Raw genomic sequence first — 21,708 nt, 5'->3', positions numbered from 1 at the left:
CCTTGTGCCTTCCTACCTATATATCTTTTGTGGCTATTCCCTCAACCAAACAAAAGCCTCTATCATACCCCCATTTACCCAAGCTGTCACCATACAATAAGACCCGTTCATATCCCACACCTCTCATGCGGTCCTTTTCATGTATCCCAATATGAAATGATTTCTCACTATTCTGAACTCTTGGGTCATTCACTGGACCCTTCACATGTACCACCCTGCATTATTCATTTTATTTTCCTATTCCTATAATTAACTGCATTGCTAGTTCTTTGAGAAGACAATGATTGTATCTTATCACCTCTGGATCCCTATTCTACATTAAAACACTCAATAAAGATTTATTGAGCTGAACTTGGAGTTAGAGGCCTTGTCTTAGAGTGTAGATCTTTCCAGTACCAGCAGCCCCAGCATATACCATGCTATTAAACTAAACAACTCAAAAATGTACCCAGTACTGGCTCTGGTTGGTTAAAATAGAAATACATGCTTAACTTTCTCTCTCTTTCTCTCCCTTTCTCTTTCTCTTTTTTGCCAGTACATTTCATCTTTCCTAACGCAGCATCATATTGCTAGAAACTGAAATCTCTCTACCAAATGGAATTAGACCAAAACTACAAAACTACAGAGGACAAAATACAAATCACATTGCAGTGATATTATTTCCTTATTGCCCAAATCATACATAATTATTAAAGAAAAATTTGAAAATAGAGAAACACAAAAGAAAAATAATTATTTTTCAAAACCTTTATAATCCTCCCACCCAGAGATAGGCACTATTAATTTTCTGGTGCCTAATCTTTCCTTAGCAAAAGCACCTTATGCTGCATATCTGCCTAGGTCATTCTAAATGAAATTACCCTACCCACATCTTCTATCATATGAAACTTACCACAGCAGCCCCTCACCCCAGCTGCTGGTATATATCTCCCCAAAGGAACAGATTGTCCAGCGATAAACATAGACCAACAAAATAAGCCACACAACAGGCTCTATCTTGTGAATTTAAGTTGTGTACATGAGATATTAAATTGTCTTCTACAGTTTTAAAATTGCTATCCTCAGATAACAGTTAATCATTAAAAGTGTACCTACTGAAATGGTGGTTATGAAATGGACACAAAATAAATCCACTGAGGGGAAAAAAAATAAATCCACTGAAATGATGATTTCTATAAACTCACAAATTAAACAAATACTCACTAAGCTATGCCCAGACTCATACAATTATATTATACAATTACAGCATTTTATTACTTGTGGAATGAGTGCAATTTATTTTCTCCTTAATAAGTAAATGACAGTAACACGACAAACCAAGTGATGTGACTAACTTATTTTCTCATTAGGTTTAGATTTATTAAATAAAGTGGTCAGAGTATTATTTCTCTTGAGAAACTCTCTGTAGCTATACTTAACCCAAAGTCTGTAATAGTTTGCTGTGGTCTTTTCCTCTTTCTTGAAAGAGGAGATATTCCACCTAGATAAAATAATCACATATGAAAACTTTGATATTTTTAGTATAGTCTGAGTTTAAATCACCTTTAAAAAATGTTCATTGGTGCATGTATATATTAATAGCTCTGGGTACCATTTTTAACAATATTGACAGTGACTTCTCCTGAAACTGAGTTATACTTCCTGTTTGATAAACAAACTATTTGATTACTTTCATTTGAAATGTTCTTGCATATTTTAGTAAAGTGTGACCCACAATTTCATTCTAGACTACCACAATAGCCAAAATGTATGTATTATCACTATAAGTGAGAATCTAATAGATACATGAATACATTGTAGATACACTAATCTATAATGTATATATTATCACTACAAGCAAAAATGTGTAACCATATTCTGTGGTTATACATTCACACAGAATATGGATATGTTTTCCTCTCTCAGAGCCCTTAGGGTAGTCTTGTTATGGTTTCCAGTTAAAAATACCATAGTGGACTTCCCTGGTGGTACAGTGGATAAGAATCCACCTGCCAGTGTAGGGAACATTGGTTCAACTCCTGGTCTGGGAACATTTCCCAGTTGTGGTGAACCACAACTACTGAGCCCATGCACCTTAGAGCCTGTGCTCCACAAAAAAGCATAGCCCCAGCTGGCCACAACTAGAGAAAAGCCCATGGGCAGCAATAAAGACCCAACATAGCAAAAAAAAAAAAAAAAGCAGTAGAAATGTTTAATAATGAGTGTATACTGATCATGAGAAAGGAGGGGCACATAACAATCGCATTTTCTTTTCAAAATATAAAGAACCCAAGACTTCTCCCAAGATTTTCTGACAGACTTTGCAGAGGTAGTTCTCTTTATATAATCCTGAGGAAAAAAGGATGGTTTAAAAATATCAAATTCCAAGAAAAAGTCAAACAGGTTTTCTACTCACACTCACCCCATAGTTCTAAAAATGATAGAGAACCCCCAAAGTTATCTAATTTGAGTTACTTCTAACATAATTTAAGTTTGGATACAGTAGATCAGATTTATTTATGTTAACCACATGGGACTGAAAAATAAACAGGTTGCACAAATATCATTTTAGCTTTAAATAAACCAAGAAAAAGGATTTTTAAATAAGCTAGCAGAAAAAACATGGAAGAGACTGGGTTTTGAAGAATCTCCAGTGGAACTCAATTAATTAAGTAGGAGGAGTCCTAACAGTGGGGTACTAGAGCTGGTTAAGGCTGGCTTGCAACAGCCAATTGTTCAATTTTCAGAAATTTTGCAAGACAATTGTTAAAGATAGTTCATATTAAAAATTACATAAACATAATTAAATATATTAAACTGAAAGGTAGTAAATATTCAAAACTCATCACTTCCTAATTATTTTAGTAAATTTTAGTGTCATCCAGGCTCTGGAGATTATTTTTGCCTATTATACGTGTGTGGTAGAAGTACTGTACAAGTGTGAGCTACTGTACATCTCTTCCTAACTCCATGTTCAGTGATTATATTGGTAGTTTAAAATGTCATGACAGGAATTTCTGCACTGTGAAAAATCAGCAAGTGGTACAAATTAGGGCTTTTTTTACTTTGAAGACAACCAGTTGTTAGACATTTGTCAGCACCCTAGTGAATACTTGTCTCAGTTTTGGTTTCAGAAAGACAAATTCTGACCAGTTTCTGGCTTTGCAAAAGAGTGAGGTGCTTTTTAACCTTGTTGGAAGACAATTTTCCATGAGTCTCTCATGATTCTACACCTCTTGTGAAGCAAGTCACTGTCATTTATTCTGAACTATCTTTTCAAGGACTTTGGCATGGCAAACAGCCTTGAAGGTTATAGGCATGCTTGTTGCCCATTATTTAAAAAAAAAAAAAAAAAGAAATTCATGTTCCCTAAGCTTAGGGTTCCTCTCCTATAACTCAAGCCACTTCCATGAAGGCATCCATCTGAGCCTTCCTGTACCACCTCTGTGGAGTTTGGAGGCAAAAGAAACCAAGACAAGTATTTGTGCCCATATATTTTTGTTACTCTCAGGCCCAGGAGTGTCATGTCTTCCACCAGCCTCCATCAAAGCATGGCCAGCTTATCTGTTAGCTGGAAGAAAGGTTGAAACCTTGGGCCCTTTGTAGTTCTTGACAATTCTTTCTGAAAGAGTAATTTAATAGTTTAGCATAGCCTATGATTAGGCTACAAAGGTCCAAAAAGGTTTTTTTTTTTTTTCCCCTTCTTAATGTTTCAACACATTAATTTTCTTAGATGCAGTTCTAAAGATTTTAGTTACTAAATACTTTTCTAGACCCTCATGTACTTGCCAGAATCTTCATATTGTCTCAGTTCCAGACTAGGTCCCTTCCATTTCTCTTCCATGACACAGCCAAAAAAAAGTTTATGTTCTAGAGAATGCCAGAAAAAATAAGAGGAAAAATACCATTTACAGACCTGAGAGAGTTTTAGAATTAATTAGCACTTAGAAATCACAGCAAAGTTTTTATCATTTAAAAATAGTCAAAAATAGTGGAAAATAATTATTGTGCCAAATCAGAGGACTTTTTAATAAAGATATGTTGATTAGTAGTTGATTTTAGCATCTTTTTTCTTTCACCTCATTAAACTGGACTGAAAATTAAAATAAAAGTATTTTAAATTAACTTAATCAAAATATGTTGCCCATATTTTACCACAGAACGTGAATTAACATACACTAGAGGTGAAGGAGTGCTTGGCAGTATTCTTGCCTAGAGAATCCTATGGACAGAGGAGTCTGGCAGGCTACAGTCCATAGGGTCACAAAGAGTTGGACACGACTGAAGCAACTTAACATACATACACACACTAGTAACAGCCCATAGTTCTTCTGATTTTATCCCCCAACCACAATTTTTGGACCTCCAAACTCACTCAAAATCCCTCTGGTTTTACCTGGTAATTCCTAGGAGCAGATCCGTTCTGCCTCCACTAGCACAGAGACTTGGCATCTGCCAAATGAAGCAATCATGATGCTAAATTCTCATGTCGCTAAATGTGGCAAGCTCTCTGGAAACTTATATGTGCCAAAGCCATGCTGTATTCCCTTCAGAAAAAGAAGAGTGAATTGCTCACTTTTTGACTTTGTGCCTAGAGACCAAAGTAGAATGGTTAGTGTCCTCGTGTCTTAGAGAGAGGTGGTGGACACTTGTATCCTTAATTCCTATTTTCTATAAGACCTGTGTAGTGCTGGATCAGGGACATTGGCTGAGAGTCTGACAAGGTGCTACATGTAAAAGCAAGGCTCCCTTGAATGCCTGGGGCATCTATTAAACCAAACCTTCTCAGCCTGACTTTTCCTTCTTATGCTTGAGTTCTTTTCCAGGAAGCTTCATTTATTCATGCAAATAGATCTCTTGCAGGCCCACTCACCCAGCCAGCCAGACATGCTTGACTCCTAGCAGGAAAAACAGCTTACACTCCAATGTTGCCCCTAGTGTGCTCAAAAACAACTGTAAAAGCTGGCAGCCATCCTTAATATATCCACTGTGAGATAAAAGGCTAACAATGGTCAGCTGTATCAAGAATGTGGAAGGTAAAATGAGTTATTCACAACCATTTAGGAAAATCTCATTGTTTCTACTATTTGGAACATAAGAGCAAGGAATATTTATCTATTTATAGACATGCTCTTAAAAGATAGACTCACAAGATGATTGTTATATAAAATGAAAAAACAAACAAACAAACAAAAAACCCCTATAGCAAATATAATAGTCATGAAAGACAGAATACCTTTTCCCAAAGATCATGATCAAGTCAAGGGTGTCCACTCTTCAGACTTCTATTCAACGTTAAATAGGGGGTTTTAGCCTGTGAAAAAGGGCAAGAAAAAGAAATTAACTCCTTTTTACTGGAAGAGAGAATCTGTCTTCATTCAGAGAAGACATACTTAATTATTTATGTAGAAAATCCTATGGAATCTACAGAAAAATGCTACTAAAACAAACAGGCAAGTTTGACAAAGTTGTAAGATAGCTTGACACAGGAATATCAATTTTATTTCTGTATACCAGCAATAATCAGAAATTAAAATTGGAAAGAGAATACCATTCACAAGAACATAAAATATGAAAATACTTAGGGATAATTCTGACAAAAGATAGGCATGACATGTTGAAAACTACTAAATGTAGCTCAGAGAAATTAAGGAAGATCTAAATAAATTGATAGATACACCAAGTTCATAGGTTGAAAACTAATGTTGTTAACGTGTCTGTTTTCACAGCAGAATAAGAATATTGGAGCCTGAGAGAAAAAGATGGCTGAGGAGTAGGTCGACTTGGAATACATCTCTCTCCACAGATACATCAGGAATACACCTTCAGACACAGAAGTGCATGCAGAACACCAGCTGAGAGCAGAGGAAGTACCTGACCAGAGGAAAAGAATATACAGAACCACATAAAACTCAGCAGGACAAAAGAACTAGGGAGGAAAACAGAGTGTTAATAGGACTGAACCTGCCCTCAGTGGATGGGGGAACTGAAGCAGGGGTCCAATCTCCACATCCGGGCAACTGTCTGAGTCAGAGGAGAAACATTTAAGGTGGAGAGTGAAACAGCTGATCTGTGGCAGCCTAAACGGAATGAGAATCAGACAGCCCTTGCCGCAGCCATGCATACCCCAGACAGGAATATTGGCCCCTTGGAAGGCACAGCGGCTGGCAGCTGGAGTTTAGGGATTATGGAGCAATTGCAGGGAGAGGGCTGCTGTTGAGTGTGGAGAGACAGATTGAGAGGATATGAGGGAGGAGATCGTGGTGGGAAATGCAGGTGGAGAAAAGGCAGGCAGTCATGCAAGCAAGGCGATACTGTTGAGTCACATATATGGGGTGGAGTCATCGCCACAGCCCTTTTCTCCCCACACGCCAGCATCGGCAGTTGAACAACAGAGAGGCTGGCCAATCAAACACCTGACGCACTGAACTACAGAGTAGGACCCCAACCCAGAATGCTCCTTTCAGTGACTGATGTGCAGATCTACACAGTTGGACCCCAGCCAGGGGGCCCCTCTATATGCCTGACTCCCAAAACAACAGAGAAGGACCCCAGGCATGGGAGCTCTCTAAGTGCCTGAACGGGCAGAGATACAGAGAAAGACTGGCCAAAGAGGGCTTCTGATTCCCAGCTACAAGAAGCTTGAAAAAGGACTCTGACAGGGCCATAACTCCTGTGGCAGAGGCAGTCTGTGTCCCTGAACACTTGGCTCTGCCAGGGCCCCTGCCAGCCAAGCAGCTAGCTGCACCACCTTCACACTCAACTCTCATTGGGGCAGAGCTGCCACAGGCAAAAACTTCTTGCCTATGTGCGCAGGGTCACTTCGTTCGTGTCTGACTCTTAGCGACCCTGTAGACTGTGGCCTGCCAGGCTTCTCTGTCAGGGAGCAGGGTTCTCTGGGCAAGAATACTGGAGTGTATTGTTCAATAAGCTTCTAGAACACTATATTTCCTGCTGCCCTAGCTGCCAACCCCCCTAAGTACCTGGTGCTGCCAGAACCCCTGCAATGCAAGTAGCTGTACCACCTCCACACCTGGCCCTCACAGGGGAAAAACCAAGTCCTCCATGGCAACCTGAGGAGCTAAATCCCAGTGGACAACCCACATGCAGGGTTGGAAATAAAACCACCAGAGGTGGAAATAAAACCGCATTTGAAACACAGGAGCGGTGTGGCTAAGGAAGAAGACCCAAAACCTTCCCACCAGCTTTATAAGCTGCAGATTAAATCCACATGATCAACTAGGCAGACTCTGTGTCTATGGAATATATAAAAGGCCATTGAGAGCTCCTATAAAAGAAAATGCGCTAGTTCTGATAGCTGTGGACATTGGAGGCAAGAACATACAGGAGTAAGACCAGATTAGAATTTGAGCTGCCCTCACAGCAGATACAGAGATCAGCACAGTGTTGGAAGGCATCCTAGGGAGGTGAGGTGGACTGTGACTCCCAGAGAGGGAGAGGACTCTGACAGCAGTGACTCAAGAAAAACATTTATTATTCTTATGATTTGACTTCTCCTATGTATTCTTTTGGATTTCTTTTTCTTTTTCTCTTATTTCCTCTTCTACTGTAGTTGTTGATTTTATTGGCACTAAGAAATCCAGTTCCGCTTTTGAGCTTTTTTTTTTTTCTTCTCAGTCACATTTTTTATTGTTATTATAAACCTCTACGCTGGGCTTTTGCAATTCTTTTTTTTTAATATAAATATATTTATTTTAATTGGAGCTTAATTACTTTACAATATTGTATTGGTTTTGCCATACATCAACAGGAATCCGCCACAGGTATACACGTGTTCCCCATCCCGAAACCCCATCCCTCCTCCCTCCCCATACCATCCCTCTGGCACATCCCAGTGCACCAGCCCCAAGCAACCAGTATCATGCATCGAACGTGGACTGGTGATTCATTTCATATATGATATTATACATGTTTCTATGTCATTCTCCCAAATCATCCCACCCTCTCCCTCTCCCACAGAGTCCAAAAGACTGTTCTATACATCAGTGTCTCTTTTGCTGTCTCACATACAGGGTTATCCTTACCATCTTTCTAAATTCCATATATATGTGTTAGTATACTGTATTGGTGTTTTTCTTTCTGGCTTACTTCACTCTGTATAATAGGCTCCAGTTTCATCCACCTCATTAGAACTGATTCAAATGTATTCTTTTTAATGGCTGAGTAATACTCCATTGTGTATATGTACCACAGCTTTCTTACCCATTCATCTGCTGATGGACATCTAGGTTGCTTCCATGTCCTGGCTATTATAAACAGTGCTGCAATGAACATTGGGGTACACATGTCTCTTTCACTTCTGGTTTCCTCGGTGTGTATGCCCAGCAGTGGGATTGCTGGGTTGTATGGCAGTCCTATTTCCAGTTTTTTAAGGACTCTCCACACTCTTCCCCATAGTGGCTGTACTAGTTTGCATTCCCACCAACAGTGTAAGAGTTTTCTCCACATCTTCCCCAGCATTTCTTGCTTGTAGACTTTTGGATCGCAGCCTTTCTGACTGGTGTGAAATGGTACCTCATAATGGTTTTGATTTGCATTTCTCTGATAATGAGTGATGTTGAGCATCTTTTCATGTGTTTGTTAGCCATCTGTATGTCTTCTTTGGAGAAATGTCTGTTTAGTTCTTTGGCCCATTTTTTGATTGGGTCGTTTATTTTTCTGGAATTGAGCTGCAGGACTTGCTGGTATATCTTTGAGATTAGTTGTTTGTCAGTTGCTTCATTTGCTATTATTTTCTCCCATTCTTAAGGTTGTCTTTTCACCTTGCTTATAGTTTCCTTTGTTGTGCAGAAGCTTTTAATTTTTTTTTTCTTTTATTTATTTTTTTTTTCTGAGTTTTCCAAATTTCCTGACATATTGAGTGCAGCACTTTAATGGCATCATCTTTTATTTTTTTTTTTTCAGAAAATAAATTTATTTTTTTTTCTTTTTTTAATTTTTTATTCCTTTATTTCTCATGTGTTCCCCATCCTGAACCCTCCTCCCTCCCTCCCCATACCATCCCTCTGGGTCGTCCCAGTGCACCAGCCCCAAGCATCCAGCATCGTGCATTGAACCTGGACTGGCATCTCGTTTCATACATGACATTTCACATGTTTCAATGCCATTCTCCCAAATCTTCCCACCCTCTCCCTCTCCCACAGAGTCCATAAGCCTGTTCTATACATCAGTGTCTCTTTTGCTGTCTCGTATACAGGGTTATCGTTACCATCTTTCTAAATTCCATATATATGCGTTAGTATACTGTATTGGTGTTTTTCTTTCTGGCTTACTTCACTCTGTATAATAGGCTCCAGTTTCATCCACCTCATTAGAACTGATTCAAATGTATTCTTTTTAATGGCTGAGTAATACTCCATTGTGTATATGTACCACAGCTTTCTTACCCATTCATCTGCTGATGGACATCTAGGTTGCTTCCATGTCCTGGCTATTATAAACAGTGCTGCAATGAACATTGGGGTACACATGTCTCTTTCACTTCTGGTTTCCTCGGTGTGTATGCCCAGCAGTGGGATTGCTGGGTTGTATGGCAGTCCTATTTCCAGTTTTTTAAGGACTCTCCACACTCTTCCCCATAGTGGCTGTACTAGTTTGCATTCCCACCAACAGTGTAAGAGTTTTCTCCACATCTTCCCCAGCATTTCTTGCTTGTAGACTTTTGGATCGCAGCCTTTCTGACTGGTGTGAAATGGTACCTCATAATGGTTTTGATTTGCATTTCTCTGATAATGAGTGATGTTGAGCATCTTTTCATGTGTTTGTTAGCCATCTGTATGTCTTCTTTGGAGAAATGTCTGTTTAGTTCTTTGGCCCATTTTTTGATTGGGTCGTTTATTTTTCTGGAATTGAGCTGCAGGACTTGCTGGTATATCTTTGAGATTAGTTGTTTGTCAGTTGCTTCATTTGCTATTATTTTCTCCCATTCTTAAGGTTGTCTTTTCACCTTGCTTATAGTTTCCTTTGTTGTGCAGAAGCTTTTAATTTTAATTAAGTCCCATTTGTTTATTTTTGCTTTTATTTCCAATATTCTGAGAGGTGGGTCATAGAGGATACTGCTGTGATTTATGTCAGAGAGTGTTTTGCCTATGTTCTCCTCTAGCAGTTTTATAGTTTCTGGTCTTACGTTTAGATCTTTAATCCACTTTGAGCTTATTTTGGTGTATGGCATTAGAAAGTGTTCTAGTTTCATTTTTTTGCAAGTGGTTGACCAGTTTTCCCAGCACCACTTGTTAAAGAGATTGTCTTTTCTCCATTGTATATTTTTGCCTCCTTTGTCAAAGATAAGGTGTCCATAGGTGCATGGATTTTTCTCTGGGCTTTCTATTCTGTTCCATTGATCTATATTTCTGTCTTTGTGCCAGTACCATACTGCCTTGATGACTGTGGCTTTGTAGGAGAGCCTGAGGTCAAGCAGGTTGATTCCTTCAGTTCCATTCTTCTTTCTCAAGATTGCTTTGGCTATTCGAGGTTTTTTGTATTTCCATACAAATTGTGAAATTATTTGTTCTAGCTCTGTGAAGAATACCGTTGGTAGCTTGATAAGGATTGCATTGAATCTATAGATTGCTTTGGGTAGTATACTCATTTTCACTATATTCATTCTTCCAATCCATGAACATGGTATATTTCTCCATCTATTAGTGTCCTCTTTGATTTCTTTCACTAGTGTTTTATAGTTTTCTATACATAGGTCTTTAGTTTCTTTAGGTAGATACATTCCTAAGTATTTTTTTCTTTTCGTTGCAATGGTTAATGGAATTGTTTCCTTAATTTCTCTTTCTATTTTCTCATTATTAGTGTGTAGGAATGCAAGGGATTTCTGTGTGTTGATTTTATATCCTGCACCTTTACTATATTCATTGATTAGCTCTAGTAATTTTCTGGTGGAGTCTTTTGGGTTTTCTATGTAGAGGATCATGTCATCTGCAAACAGTGAGAGTTTTATTTCTTCTTTTCCAATTTGGATTCCTTTTATTTCTTTTTCTGCTCTGATTGCTGTGGCCAAAACTTCCAAAACTATGTTGAATAGTAGTGGTGAAAGTGGGCACCCTTGTCTTGTTCCTGACTTTAGGGGAAATACTTTCAATTTTTCACCATTGAGGATAATGTTTGCTGTGGGTTTGTCATATATAGCTTTTATTATGTTGAGGTATGTTCCTTCTATTCCTGCTTTCTGGAGAGTTTTTATCATAAATGGATGTTGAATTTTGTCAAAGGTTATCTCTGTATCTATTGAGATATTCATATGGTTTTTATTTTTCAGTTTGTTAATGTGGTGTATTACATTGATTGATTTGCAGATATTGAAGAATCCTTGCATCCCTGGGATAAAGCCCACTTGGTCATGGTGTATGATCTTTTTAATGTGTTGGATTCTGATTGCTAGAATTTTGTTAAGGATTTTTGCATCTATTTTCATCAGTGTTATTGGCCTGTAGTTTTCTTTTTTTGTGGCATCTTTGTCAGGTTTTGGTATTAGGGTGATGGTGGCCTCATAGAATGAGTTTGGAAGTTTACCTTCCTCTGCAATTTTCTGGAAGAGTTTGAGTAGGATAGGTGTTAGCTCTTCTCTAACTTTTTGGTAGAATTCAGCTGTGAAGCCGTCTGGACCTGGGCTTTTGTTTGCTGGAAGATTTCTGATTACAGTTTCAATTTCTGTGCTTGTGATGGGTCTGTTAAGATTTTCTATTTCTTCCTGGTTCAGTTTTGGAAAGTTGTGCTTTTCTAAGAATTTGTCCATTTCTTCCACGTTGTCTATTTTATTGGCATATAATTGCTGATAGTAGTCTCTTATGATCCTTTGTATTTCTGTGTTGTCTGTTGTGATCTCTCCATTTTCATTTCTTATTTTATTGATTTGATTTTTCTCCCTTTGTTTCTTGATGAGTCTGGCTAATGGTTTGTCAATTTTATTTATCCTTTCAAAGAACCAGCTTTTAGCTTTGTTGATTTTCGCTATGGTCTCTTTTGTTTCTTTTGCATTTATTTCTGCCCTAATTTTTAAGATTTCTTTCCTTCTACTAACCCTGAGGTTCTTCATTTCTTCCTTTTTTAGTTGCTTTAGGTGTAGAGTTAGGTTATTTATTTGACTTTTTTTCTTGTTTCTTGAGGTATGCCTGTATTGCTATGAACTTTCCCCTTAGGACTGCTTTTACAGTGTCCCACAGGTTTGGGGTTGTTGTGTTTTCATTTTCATTCATTTCTATGCAAATTTTGATTTCTTTTTTGATTTCTTCTGTGATTTGTTGGTTATTCAGCAGCGTGTTGTTCAGCCTCCATATGTTGGAATTTTTAATAGTTTTTCTCCTGTAATTGAGATCTAATCTTACTGCATTGTGGTCAGAAAAGATGCTTGGAATCATTTCAATTTTTTTGAATTTACCAAGGCTGGATTTATAGCCCAGGATGTGATCTATCCTGGAGAAGGTTCTGTGTGCGCTTGAGAAAAAGGTGAAATTCATTGTTTTGGGGTGAAATGTCCTATAGATATCAATTAGGTCTAAGTGATCTATTGTATCATTTTAAGTTTGTGTTTCCTTGTTAATTTTCTGTTTAGTTGATCTATCCATAGGTGTGAGTGAGGTATTAAAGTCTCCCACTATTATTGTGTTATTGTTAATTTCCCCTTTCATACTTGTTAGCATTTGTCTTACATATTGAGGTGCTCCTATGTTGGGTGCATATATATTTATAATTGTTATATCTTCTTCTTGGATTGATCCTTTGATCATTATGTAGTGTCCTTCTTTGTCTCTTTTCACAGCCTTTGTTTTAAAGTCTATTTTATCTAATATGAGTATTGTTACTCCTGCTTTCTTTTGGTCTCTATTTGCATGGAATATCTTTTTCCAGCCCTTCACTTTCAATCTGTATATGTCCCCTGTTTTGAGGTGGGTCTCTTATAGACAACATATATAGGGGTCTTGTTTTTGTATCCATTCAGCCAGTCTTTGTCTTTTGGTTGGGGCTTTCAACCCATTTATGTTTAAGGTAATTATTGATAAGTATGATCCCGTTGCCATTTACTTTATTGTTTTGGGTTCAAGTTTATACACCCTTTTTGCGTTTCCTGTCTAGAGAATCTCCTTTAGCATTTGTTGGAGAGCTGGTTTGGTGGTGAAGAATTCTCTCAGCTTTTGCTTGTCTGTAAAGCTTTTGATTTCTCCTTCATATTTGAATGAGATCCTTGCTGGGTACAGTAATCTGGGCTATAGGTTATTTTCATTCACCACTTTAAGCATGTCCTGCCATTCCCTCCTGGCCTGAAGAGTTTCTATTGAAAGATCAGCTGTTATCCTTTTGGGAATCCCCTTGTGTGTTATTTGTTGTTTTTCCCTTGCTGCTTTTAATATTTGTTGTGTTTGATCTTTGTTAATTTGATTAATATGTGTCTTGGGTGTTTCGCCTTGGGTTTATCCTGTTTGGGACTCTCTGGGTTTCTTGGATGTGGGTGATTATTTCTTTCCCCATTTTAGGGAAGTTTTCAATGATTATCTCCTCAAGTATTTTCTCATGGTTTTTCTTTTTGTCTTCTTGTGGGACTCCTATGATTTGAATGTTGGGGCGTTTAACACTGTCCTGGAGGTCTCTGAGATTGTCCTCTTTTTTTTTAATTCGTTTTTCTTTTTTCCTCTCTGATTCATTTATTTCTACCATTCTATCTTCTAATTCACTAATCCTATCTTCCACCTCTGTTATTCTACTATTTGTTGCCTCCAGAGTGTTTTTTGATCTCATTTATTGCATTATTCATTATATATTGATTCTTTTTTATTTCTTCTAGGTCCTTGTTAAACCTTTCTTGCATCTTCTCAATCCTTGTCTCTAGGCTATTTATCTGTGATTCTATTTTGATTTCAAGATTTTGGATCATTTTCACTATCATTATTCGGAATTCTTTATCAGGTAGATTCCCTATCTCTTCCTCTTTTGTTTGGTTTGGTGGGCATTTATCCTGTTCCTTTACCTGCTGGGTATTCCTCTGTCTCTTCATCTTGTTTATATTGCTGAGTTTGGGGTGGTCTTTCTGTATTCTGGCAGTTTGTGAAGTTCTCTTTATTGTGGAGTTTCTTCGCTGTGGGTGGGGTTGTACAGGTAGCTTGTCAAGGTTTCTTGGTTAGGGAAGCTTGTGTCGGTGTTCTGGTGGGTTGAGCTGGATTTTTTCTCTCTGGAGTGCAATGAAGTGTCCAGTAATGAGTTATGAGTTGTCAATGGTTTTGGAATAACTTTGGGCAGCCTGTGTATTGGAGCTCAGGGCTGTGTTCCTGTGTTGCTGGAGAATTTGCATAGTATGTCTTGCCCTGGAACTTATTGGCCCTTGTGTGGTGCTTGGTTTCAGTGTAGGTATGGAGGCATTTGATGAGCTCCTGTCGATTAATGTTCCCTGGAGTCAGGAGTTCTCTGGTGTTCTCAGGGTTTGGACTTAAGCCTCCTGCTTCTGGTTTTCAGTCTTATTTTTACAGTAGTCTCAAGACTTTTCCTTCTATACAGCACCATTGATAAAACATCTAGGTTAAAGATGAAAAGTTTCTCCACAGTGAGGGACACCCAGAGAGGTTCACAGAGTTACATGGAGAAGAGAAGAGGGAGGAGGGAGTTAGAGGTGACCTGAATGAGATGAGGTGGAATCAAAAGAGGAGAGAGCAAGCTAGCCAGTAATCACTTCCTTATGTGCACTCCACAACTGGACCGCTCAGAGATGTTCATGGAGTTACACAGAGAAGAGAAGAGGGAGGAAGGAGACAGAGGTGGCCAGGAGGATAAAAGGGGGGAATGAAAAGGAGAGAGATAGATCCAGCCAGTAATCAGTTCCATGAGTGTTCTCCACCATCTGAAACATACAGAGATTCACAGAGTTGGGTAGAGAAGGGGGAGGGAGGAGACAGAGGCGACCTGGTGGAGAAAAAGGGGAAGAGAGCAGTCAAGCCAGTAATCTCACTCCCAAGTAAAAATGGGTACTGAAGATTGGGTTCTTAAAGGTACAAAAGATAACAAATACCAAAAAGCACAGATTAAAAATCTAGAGTAGAGTTTGGAATTTCAAAACAAAACAATATTAAAGAAAAGAAGAAAAAAAAAGAGGAAAAAAAGTCACAAAAATTATAAAATATATATATGTAAGTGAAGTTTGCTTTTAAAAAATAGGGTCTTTTTTTTTTTTTGCAAAGTAATAGTAGGTTATAAAAGTGAAAATTAAAGGAGTAATAGAGGACTTAAAAATTAAAAAAAAAAAGAATGATCATAAAAATAGTAAAAATATATCTAGGACTTTCTTTGGTGTTGTGGGAACTGTTGGGTCAGTTCATTTTCAGATAGTTCCTTGGTCCAGCTTATATTTCTCAAGATCTATAGGCCCCTTCCCATGTAGTCAGTACTAACAACAGGGTTTTAATCTATTGCACCCGTCACTTCCAAGGTGGTTCCCTCTGTTTTAGCTTCTTCTGTTTGCTGGTCTCTTCAGAGTCTGATTTCTGCCCTGACACAAAGAGGGCGGTGGTGGACACTTTATTTTAGGCTCACTTGTTCAGTCGCGCTATGGGGAGGGAGGGATGGACACTGCAAACAAATAACACTGGCGTGTGCTCGCAGTGCCTCAGCCATACTGGGCCTGCCCCCGCTCATGGCGCATGTGCCCTCCCTGTCCACACTGCTCAGGCTCTAGGATGCTCTACCGGGAACCATCCGAGGCTGGCCCTGGGCCGCAGGCACCTCCCAGCTCTAAGCCGCTCAGGTTCAGGCACTCAGGTAGTCCTCAGAGGCGCAGACTCAGTTGGGCCTGCATTTTGTGCCCTTCCCAGGTCTGAGCAGCTCAGGTGATGAGGTGTTTGGCAAGCGCAGTCGCTACGACTTATCACCTCCCCCGTTCCTGCTGCTCGGTTTTCTGGGTGTACGACTGGCGCACCTTCTCAGGCGGATGTTGACTGTCCAGAACCCCAAGAAGTCTTAGTTAGCAAAGAAGCCTGCTTGCTGTTTGGTAGATAATGTCTCTCTGGGGCTGCAATTGCCCCCTTCCGGCTCTGGCTGCCTGTCACCGGAGGGAGATGGTCTGCAGCCGGCTATCTCAGTTCTTTGTTCTGTGCGCAGGCCTGGCGGTGTCTTATGTTAGGGCTGGCTTTGCGCGTGGTAGCTATCCTGCAGCCTGGTTTGCTAGTCCAAGTTAGTTGGCTCAGCTTGCCCTCAGGGCATTCAGGCCGGGTCCGTACTCTAAGCCATGCAGCCCGCACCGCCCTGCCCAGCCCCCGCTAGCTAGTGGCGGGTGCAGGCGTCTGCGCTGCTTCTCCGCTGGGGGAGTTACTGTTGGGCTCATAATCTGTGGGTTTTAATTATTTATTTTCCCTCCCTGTTATGTTGCCCTCTGTGCTTCCAAGGCTCACCACAGACTTGGCAGTGAGAGTGCTTCCTGGTGTTTGGAAACTTCTCTCTTTTTAAGACTCCCTTCCCAGGACGGAGCTCCGTCCCTACCTCTTTTGTCTCTATTTTTTTGTCTTTTATATTTTTTCCTACCTCCTTTCGAAGACAATGGGCTGCTTTTCTGGGTGCCTGATGTCCTCTTCCGGCATTCAGAAGTTGTTTTGTGGAATTTACTCAGCGTTTAAATATTCTTTTGATGAATTTGTGGGTGAAAAGTGGTCTCCCCATCCTATTCCTCTGCAATCTTAGGACCACCCCTCTGGGCTTTTGCAATTCTGTGGAGTTTTTTCTTTTCTGCTTTTTTTAATTTAATTTTTTATTTTTTTAAACCTATTAATATATTTATACATGTATTCCTTTGTTTGCTTTTCCAACTCTTCTTTCCCCTTTGCAGTTAATCTTTAACATATATAAATTTTATTTATCTACTTCTATTTAACTTTGCAAATCTATTCTTTCTTTCTTTTCTTTCTCTCCTTTCCTCAGCATATTTGTTAGTTTTGCTTTCATTGCTTTATTCCGCAATTGGCACCTTGCTTTAGCTTTCTTTTACAGTTTGTGCTTTAGTTAGTTCTGTTCTGGTAGATATAATTTTTGGTTCCCTTTGTTTTCCAGGTCAATCTATTGTACTTTATTTTTATTGGACTGTTTTGATTTTGCTTACAGTGGAAACAGTGTCAGACTTTATTTTGGGGGGCTCCAAAATCACTGCAGATGGTGACTGAAGCCATGAAATTAAAAGATGCTTACTCCTTGGAAGGAAAGTTATGACCAACCTAGATAGCATATTCAAAAGCAGAGACATTACTTTGCCAACAAAGGTCCGTCTAGTCAAGGCTATGGTTTTTCCAGTGGTCATGTATGGATGTGAGAGTTGGAAGAAAGCTGAGTGCCGAAGAATTGATGCTTTTGAACTGTGGAGTTGGAGAAGACTCTTGAGAGTCCCTTGGACTGCAAGGAGATCCAACCAGTCCATTCTGAAGGAGATCAGCCCTGGGATTTCTTTGGAAGGAATGATGCTAAAGCTGAAACTCCAGTACTTGGCCACCTCATGCGAAGAGTTGACTCATTGGAAAAGACTCTGATGCTGGGAGGGATTGGGGGCAGGAGGAGAAGGGGACGACAGAGGATGAGATGGCTGGATGGCATCACTGACTCGATGGACGTGAGTCTGAGTGAAGTCCGGGAGTTGGTGATGGACAGGGAGGCCTGGCATGCTGCGATTCATGGGGTCGCAAAGAGTCGGACACGACTGAGTGACTGATCTAATCTGGTCTGATATTGTATATGTGTATATTCAGCCACACTTTTTATTGTTGTTATAAACCTCTGCCTCTACGTTGGGCTTTTGCAATTCTGTGGAGTTTTCCTTTTCTTTCTTTTTTTTTCTTTCTTCTGTTTTTTCTCTTTTCTTTTTTTTATAATTTTAATTTTTTAAATCTATTATATTTTTTCTACATTTATTCCTTTGTTTGCCTTTCCTGCTGTTCTTTTCCCCTTGTAGTTAATCTTTAATGTATATAAATCCTCTTCATCTACCTCTATTTAACTTTGTATATCTATTTTTTTCTTCTTTTCTTTCTTTCCTTTCCTCTCAACATATTTGTTAGTTTTGTTTTCATTGCTTTATTCCCCACTTGGAACCTTGCTTTAGTTTTGTTTTCCAGTTTTTGCTTTAGTTAGTTTTGTTCTTAACTAGTAAATATAATTTTTTATTTCTTTTGTTCACTGGGTTAATCTACTGTACTTTTTTGCTGGACTACTTTGACTTTGCTCATGGGTGTAAATGTATATGTGTATATTCCATTATTTTAATTATTATTTGCTTGATTTTATAACTACCATTTGTCTCAGGTTCACCTTTGGTTTCTCGTTTTTGGATATTTGTTTTAATCTCACTTAATGCCATAATAAGCCACTTGTGGAATCTTTGTTCCTGATCAGAGATCAAGCTCTGAACCTTTGGGGTGGGAGCACTGACTTCAAGACCCTAGACTATCAGAGAACTAACCCTAGGGAGTATCAAATAGTGAGAACTCACACAAAGGAAACCACTTGAATACAAGACCCAGCATCACCCAACAACCAGTAGCACCCTCTGCAGGATGCCTCATCTAAACAACAAACAAAACAAAAATACAAACCCAATCATCAGCAGATAGGATTACCACTTCACTCAGCCTTGCCCATCAGAGGACAAACAAACAAACACTCAGCACAAATCTCACTCTATATGAAGCTTACACAAACCACTGGACCAACATTAGGAGCGCAGAAACCAAAAGGAAGAAAGACTTCAACCTTCATCAAGGGAAAAATTCAACTTTCCTTGAAGCCTGGGAAAAGGAAACCTCAAACACAATAAGTTAAAAAAAATGATGAAAAGCCAGAGAAATACTACACAAATGAAAGAACAAACTAGAAACACAGAAGTCCAAATAAATGAAGAGGAAATAGGCAAACTACCTGAAAAAAAATCAGAATAATGATAGTAAAAATGATCAAAAACCTTGAAAACAAAATGGAGAAAATGCAAGAATCAATGAACAAAGACCTAGAAGAATTAAAGAATAAAAATATGGAGACAAACAACACAATTACTGAAACTAAAAATACTGTAGAAGGAATCAATAGCAGAACATCTGAAGCAGAAGAATGAATCAGTGAGCTGGAAGATAAAATGGTGGAAATAACTTCTGAAGAGCAGAATAAAGTAAAAAGAATGAAAGTAACTGAGGACAGTCTCAGAGACCTCTGGGACAGTATCAAACATACCAACATTCGAATGATAGGAGTCCCAGAGAAGAAGAGAAGAAGAAAGGGTATGAGAAAATTTTTGAAGAGATTATAGTTGAAAATTTTCCCAACATGGAAAAGGAAATAGTCAACCAAGTCCAAAAGGCACAAAGAGTCCCATACAGGATAAACCCAAGGGGAAACATGCCAAGACACATACTAATCAAACTGACAAAGACTGAACGCAAATAAAGAATATTAAAAGCAGCAAGGGAGAAGCAACAAGTAACATACAAGGTAAACCCCATATGCATAACAGCTGATCTTTCAGCAGAAACTCTGCAGGCCAGAAGGCAATGACAGGGTATATTTAAAGTACTGAAAGAGAAAAATCTACAACCAAGATTACTGTACCTGGCAAGGATTTTATTCAAAATTGATGAAGAAATTAAAAGCTTTTCAGACAAGCAAAAGTTAAGAGAATTCAGTACCACCAAACCAGCTTTACAACAAATGCTAAAGGAACTTATATAGTCAAGAAATACAAAAGAACTAAAAAGATCTACAAAATCAACCCCAAACAATTAAGAAAATGGCAATAGGAACATATATATCAATAATTACTTTAAATGTAAATGGATTAAATGCTCCAACCAAAAGACATAGACTGGCTGAATAGATACAAAAACAAGACCTATATATATGCTGTCTACAAGAAACCCACTTCAGACCTAAAAATACATATAGACTGAAAGTGAGAGGATGGAAAAATATATTCCATGTTAATGGGAAGCAAAAGAAAGTGGGAGTAGCAATCCTTATATCACACAAAATAGACCTTAAAATAAATAAGATTACAAGAGATAAGGAAGGATACTACATAATGATCAAGGGTCAATAATCATTGATTGGAAGGATCAATGGTCATCGATATGAAGAGGAAGACATAACAATTGTAAATATCTATTCACCCAACATAGGAGCACCTCAATATGTAAAACAAACACTAACAGACATAAAAGGAGAAATTGACAGTAACACAATAATAGTAGAGATTTAACATCCCACTCACACCAATGGACAGATCATCAAAACAGAAAATTAATAAGGAAACACAAGTCTTAAATCATGCATTAGAGATGGATCTCATTGATATCTTCTGGACATTCCATCCAAAAGCAGAAGAATACACCATCTTCTCAAGTGCACATGGAGCATTCTCCAGGATAGACCAAATCTTGGGCCACAGATCAAACCTCATAAATTTAAGAAAATTGAAATTATATCAAGCATCTTCTCTGACCACAATGCTATGAGACTAGATATCAATTACAAGGAAAAAAAAAACTGTAAGAAACACAAACACATGGAGATTAAACAAGACGTTTCTGAACAACCAATATATTACTGAAGAAATCAAAAGGGAAATCAAAATTTTTCTAGAAACAAAAGACAATGAAAACACAACTCAAAACCTATGGGATGCAGCAAAAGCAGTCCTAAGAGGGAAGTTTATAGCAATACAATCCTACCTCAAGAAACAAGAAAAACATTGAATAGACAACATAACTTTACACCTAAAACAACTGGGAAAAGGAAAAAAAAAAAAACACCTAAAATTAGTAGAAGGAAAGAAATCATAAAGATCTGAGCAGATAAATGTAAAAGAAATGAAAGAAACAATAGTAAAGATTAATAAAACTAAAAGCTGATTCTTTGAGAAGATAAAATTGACAAACATTTAGCCAGACTCACAAGAGAAAAAGAGAGAAGAATCAAATCAACAAAATTAGAAATGAAAAAAGTTATAACAGACAATGCAGAAATACAAAGGATTATGAGACTATTATGAACAACTATATGGTTCCAAATAGGAAAACGAGTACATCAAGGCTGTATATTGTCACCCTGCTTATTTAACTTATATGCAGAGTACATCATGAGAAACGCTGGGCTGGAAGAAGCACAAGCTGGAATCAAGATTGCCAGGAGAAATATCCATCACCTCAGATATGTAGATGACACCACCCTTATGGCAGAAAGTGAAGAGGAACTAAAAAGCCTCTTGATGAAAGTGAAAGTGGAGAGTGAAAAAGTTGGCTTAAAATTCAACATGCAGAAAACGAAGATCATGGCATCTGGTCCCATCACTTCATGGGAAATAGATGGGGAAACAGTGTCAGACTTCATTTTTTGGGGCTCCAAAATCACCGCAGATGGTGACTGCAGCCATGAAATTAAGACGCTTACTCCTTGGAAGGAAAGTTATGACCAACCTAGATAGCATATTGAAAAGCAGAGACATTACTTTGCCAACAAAGGTCCGTCTAGTCAAGGCTATGGTTTTTCCTGTGGTCATGTATGGATGTGAGAGTTGGACTGTGAAGAAAGCTGAGTGCCGAAGAATTGATGCTTTTGAACTGTGGTATTGGAGAAGCTTCTTGAGAGTCCCTTGGACTGCAAGGAGATCCAACCAGTCCATTCTGAAGGAGATCAGCCCTGGGATTTCTTTGGAAGGAATGATGCTAAGGCTGAAACTCCAGTACTTTGGCCACTTCA

At 38.6% G+C, this 21,708-nt stretch overlaps 1 long non-coding RNA gene across 1 annotated transcript; it reads right to left on the bottom strand.

Moving 5' to 3' along the window:
• Window positions 1–2,912: 2,912 nt before the first annotated feature.
• Window positions 2,913–5,305, bottom strand: LOC112449132 (uncharacterized). Its single transcript, XR_003037627.2, has 3 exons — window positions 5,216–5,305; window positions 4,376–4,526; window positions 2,913–3,849 (listed from the first exon to the last, which is right to left on the bottom strand). It is a non-coding gene; the product is annotated as an uncharacterized lncRNA (long non-coding RNA).
• Between the last annotated feature and the right edge of the window lie 16,403 nt (window positions 5,306–21,708).

The sequence above is a fragment of the Bos taurus genome, chromosome 12 (assembly GCF_002263795.3).
Source record: "Bos taurus isolate L1 Dominette 01449 registration number 42190680 breed Hereford chromosome 12, ARS-UCD2.0, whole genome shotgun sequence".
Lineage (NCBI taxonomy): Eukaryota > Metazoa > Chordata > Mammalia > Artiodactyla > Bovidae > Bos > Bos taurus.
This window is presented reverse-complemented; position numbering and strand designations above follow the sequence as displayed.